Genomic DNA, 5,437 nt, shown 5'->3' on the forward strand with positions numbered 1-5,437 from the left:
AATTAAGTTGTACTTCACCCAAACATTAAATAGTATGCTTTGGTTTTCTTTGAAAGTAACAAAAGGCCTCGTAGCCTGTTGTATTGAATTGTTGCATTCTCATGGATTTTGTGCTGTATTTTATTCCACAAATAAATCTGGCGGGTGAAAGAAAACCAGGTGAGACAAAAGAAAACCAACTACAGGATTGCATTTATAGCACCTCTTCTAAATAACGTTTTGTCTGAAAGCGTTTTCCTGTTGTTACGACCTTTGATTTGTTTGCTGATTGGATTTTGACCCTTGCCTCCCTTACGACTCTGATTCCTGCGCAGCCCTTTTTGATCTGTTCACCCCAGTGCCTCACTCGTGCTCGACCCTGTTCACCCACCCTGACTGTGCCTCTGGTATTACCTCTAAAGGTATTGTTTCCAGATGGATTGCTTCGTTCCAACGGGACACTGTTTGTTATTTTGCTTTGTTATTTTTCCTGTGTTATTTCTGAAGGTGATCCTGGGAGGAGACTTGATCTCCGTTGCCGGTTGGCTACATGCTTGTCCGGTTCCGAGTCATAACACCTGTGAATTTCATGTCCAACCAACGTGTAAACAAGGCCCCTTAAAGGCGCCATTCTGAACCAGAGCGCCTGAACTGCCTGGGAAGCGCCTGAACTGCCATCTTCAGGTCTCTCCACAGTTCTACTGTTCTGTGGGGTTTCAGTCTGGGCTTTGGCTGGGCCAAGGAGAAGTTCTTCAAGGACCTCTCTGTATTTTGCTGCATACATATGTGCTCATTGTACAATCATACAACTTGAAACTTACACTAAATTCTCGAAATCTTCAAGAGACAGAGACACTGTAGACTGCAGGCCAGGAATGTGGGGCCTCTTTATCCATCTCTGTTGCCCAATCCCAACCAGGAGACAAAATATTCAGGTGCATCTAAAAAAATTTGAATATTGTGGAAAAGTTCATTTTTTCCTGTAATTTTATTCAAAAAGTCGAACTTTCATATTCTAGATTCAATAAAGTGAAATATTTCAAGCCCTTTTTTGTTTTAATCTTGATGGTTACAGCTTACAGCTCGCTTATGAAGTGTTCATTTATCCACTCAATACTTGGTTGGGGCTCCTTTGCAGGAATTACTGCATCAATGCAGCGTGGCATGGAGGCAATCAGCCTGTGGCACTGCTGAGGTGTTATGAAGCCCAGGTTGCTTTGATAGCGGCCTTCAGCTCGTCTGTATTGTTGGGTCTGGTGTCTCTCATCTTCCTCTTGACAATACCCCATAGATTCTCTATGGGGTTCAGGTCAGGCGAGTTGGCTGGCCAATCAAGTACAGTAATACCATAGTCAGCAAACCAGTTACTAGTAGTTTTGGCACTGTGGGCAGGTGCCAAGTCCTGCTGGAAAAGGACATCAGCATCTCCATAAAGCTTGTCAGCATGAAGTGCTCTAAGTGCTCTGGTGGACGGCTGTGTTGACTCTGGACTTGATAAAACACAGAGGACCAACACCAGCAGACGACATGGCACGCCAAATAATCACTGACTGGAAACTTCAAGCTTGACTTCAAGTAACTTGGATTCTGTGCCTCTCCACTCTTTCTCCTTGATTTCCAAATGAAATGCAAAATTTACTTTGATCTGAAAAGAGGACTTTGGAACACTGAGCAACGGTGCAGTTATTTTTCTCCTTAGCTCAGGTAAAACGCTTCTGGCATTGTCTCTTGTTCAGGAGTGGCTTGACACTAGGAATACGACACTTGTAGCCCATTCCAGGACACGTCTGTGCGTGGTGGCTCTTGATGCACTCCAGCCTCAGTCCTCTCCTTGTGAAGCTCCCCCAAGTTCTTGAATCGCCTTTGCTTGACAATCCTCTCAAGACTGTGGTCATCCCTGTTGCTTGTGCACCTTTTCCTACCACACATTCCCCTTCCAGTCAACGTTCCATGAATATGCTTTGATACAGCACTCTGCAAACAGCCAGCCCTTTCAGCAATGACCTTCTGTGGCTTACCCTCCTTGTGGAGGGTGTCAATGAGTCTTCTGGACAACTGTCAAGTCAGCAGTCTTCCCCATGATTGCCCAACCAAGTATTGAGTGCATAAATTAACATACTTACATAGGTCGACATTTCTGTATTATAAGTACTTTTTTGATTGGTCCTATGTAATATTCTAATATTTTGAGATACTGGATTTTTTTATTTTCATGAGCTGTAAGCCGTAATCATCAAGATTAAAACTTAAAAAAAAGTCTAGGAATATTTCACTATGTGTAATGAATCGAGAATTAAATTACTTTTCCGATATTCTATTTATTGAGATGCACATGTAGCTTGCATCTGTGTGAGGGCATCTGTGTGTCTTTCTGCCTCTTCCTCATGTCTCTCTATCTTCTCTCTCTAACACTGCCAGCCTCTGCCTCTGACCCTCATGAATATGCGGCCCGTCTTTTCACTAGAAAGCCAGAAGAGAATTGAATCATGAAAACTGACTGCTCTGGCAGAGCAAATTAGCTCACTGCCACATTGTTCTAAACTTCCATTTCTCAATTACCGAGGCATACTGTGCACCTGGGAACATTCAAAGCTTTAGAAATGTTTTTTATACCCTCTCCACAATTTGTGGCTTTAACACAATTTTATCATGGCGGTCAACAGAGAGTTCCTTGGACTTCATGGCTTGGTTTGTTTTTTGTTTTTGTTTTTTTGTCCTGACATGCAGTGTGAATTGTGGGACCTTATATGCACAGGCCTCTGCCTTTCTAAACTATGTCAAGTCAATTCAATTTGCCACAGGTAGACTCCAACCACAGGTAGACTCCAACCAAGTTCTACACACATCTTAGGGATAACTGAAGCAAACTGGATGCACCTGACCACAATTTGGAGTGCCCTAGCAAAGGTTCTGAATACTTCTGTAAATGAAAGATTTCAGTTTTAGATTTTTTAAATAAATTTGCCATTTTCTCATTATTGTTTCTTGAGTGTAGATTGACATAAGTTTCACCACATGCAGTACCATGTAATCCTAATGGAGGGAAGAAGGGTGAAACTGATGTAGGATTAGATGCCATGCATTTTTAAATATGGTGGGTGTTTTTTTAATTTTATTTTATTTTATATGAAAAATTCTTCAGGTCCTGGAGCACCTGTTAAGAGAGACATCATCATGAACACCAATACGTACCCAGACATTTAAATTACAAAACCATGTAATCCCCATGTGCTTGCAAGATTTCCATTTGAAATCAAGTAAAGATTTTTCTTGAATGCGTTTCACTTACGATTATCTGCTTATACATGTACACATATCCTATAATGAAATATTAAGTGTTTATAGACAAGTGTTTAACAACAGTTTAAAGCTTTTTGTTTATCATGAAATAACTGGTGTAATCGGGTGGTTTTAATGTTGTGGCTGATCGGGGTATATGAGTGGGGAAGATTTAAATTCAAATATAGAATTACATTGCCATTTTACTATTCATTTTGACGACGATATGCTTCCATTGCGGAAAGGAGTCGAGGAGTGAATCGTAATGGGACCCACGCGCCCCAATACGCGAAAAATGGGTCCTCCTTTCCTCCGGTCTTCTCATCTTCCATTGGCTAGGAAAGGAGCATACACCCGGGAAAGAGGATCAAATAAGTGATTCGAATGACATCCTAAATCGCTTATTTGTGGTGTACTGGACAACCTACTGACAATTAAACTAATACCATTAACAAAACCCTCAGAGAGAGCCTGTTGTAGTCTTCTTTGTAGTACCACCAGACACCGACCGTTTCATAATCACTTAGGCCTAGCCGACATCGCGGCCAATAATACATTTGCGGGATCCCATCAGGTCATTTTCTTTTTACTTTTCGTTGGCTAGCATTGCTGTCTGTTAATGTAATGACCAACGAGAAAAAGAGGGGATGTTATGAGTTTCATGTTCAGCCAATCACCTGTCGGTTGCTAGGAGCGGCAGTGCACTTTTAAACCTTAAATCCTATTTGCTCCACCTAGAAGCGCATGAGACTGGACGGTAACTGAGTGATGCGCGCGGAGGCTCGTCTCTCAGGATCAATTAGGGCACGTTCATTGATTTTCCCTGCCTGCCACTGAGCCGTGTCAAAATGATAACGTCATTTAATTATCAGCTAACTTGTTTTCAAATGCATTGTTATTAATTGAAATAATATCTAAATTGGATGTCTGACTGTCTACAGTTACCAGGAGAGCACTGTCACTCCTTCATCATAAATCTAGAAGGTTGCTAGCTAACCCTCTAGCTATTTTCGACTGAGCAAGCAGGTTAAGTGGATACATTTATGTGGCTAGCAACTTTAACTGGGTAGATCAAGGAAGTGCTGTTATTATTTATAGCTACTCTAAACATGTGCCTGGCATCAATACGCAAGAATAATTTTAAAAATGCTGTTCAAGAGAAATGGATGCCCCCATCCCATAATAAATAACAATGCAAAATAAGTGATATTGCTACCAAACAGACAGGTGTGTACCGTCGTGTCCAGTAGGCTACAATTATTTAAAATAGGTTACTAAGTTAATGCCAATACAGTGATAAGCGTGCAAACAAGGTCCAGAGTTTAAAAGTCAAATGTCGACATCATTCGATTCGCTTTCGCAATGCATCAGTCATTTTCTCTGCATGTTTGAAATGAGATGACTTCGGTATGGAACCCCTCTGCGGTCTACCTCCGCTACTCGTTTAGCCACTTGCAAGGTAGCAAGCTAGCTAGTAGCCGGGCAGTGGTCGAAAGAGCGGAGAGGAGAAACAAAGGCACGTTATTATTGTAACCTAGCTAACGTTAAACTGCTAGCATGAATGGTTAGTCTGGTTAGATTTCAGTAATCGCGTGTATTCAGTAATTTAAACGGAAATAAACAAAAGCCTCAGAAAGGGATCATGCAAATATTTGCAAATATTTAAAATACAGCCGGCGAGCTACAGGAGAGGGCTACTGTAGTAGGCTATATGTATAGAATACTGAAGCCGGATAGTCAATCGATAACGGAATGCAACAGACACAGTCTGAAAAGGGTAGAGGAGGCAACCGCTTCAATCAAAGTGTTCAGTACAAAAGTACAGCTAAAAATTAAACACCAAAAGAGAGGCTACAACACATGGAATATATCTAGCTAGCTATTTGGCAAAGAGGCGGAAGGATTCAGACGGTGAGATACATATGTGATGGACCAAGTAAGGAAAACATCACTCCAGTCTCTTTCCAAAACGTTTCTGACAATATTTTTTTTGTCCTTCTACAGGAATTCAAAACAACGGCAATGGTCATGTAGACCACCCCACGGATCTCCCGGGCTGCAAATCGCCTCGCCGTGACACGAGTTTCGACGCGTCGCTGAACGGACGCCGCAGAATCCAGATTTATCCCGGTGCTGCTCTCCTCATATTTAAACGCAGTGTTTTCTAAACCAGCCTATT

Source organism: Conger conger, chromosome 16 (assembly GCF_963514075.1).
Source record: "Conger conger chromosome 16, fConCon1.1, whole genome shotgun sequence".
Classification (NCBI taxonomy): domain Eukaryota; kingdom Metazoa; phylum Chordata; class Actinopteri; order Anguilliformes; family Congridae; genus Conger; species Conger conger.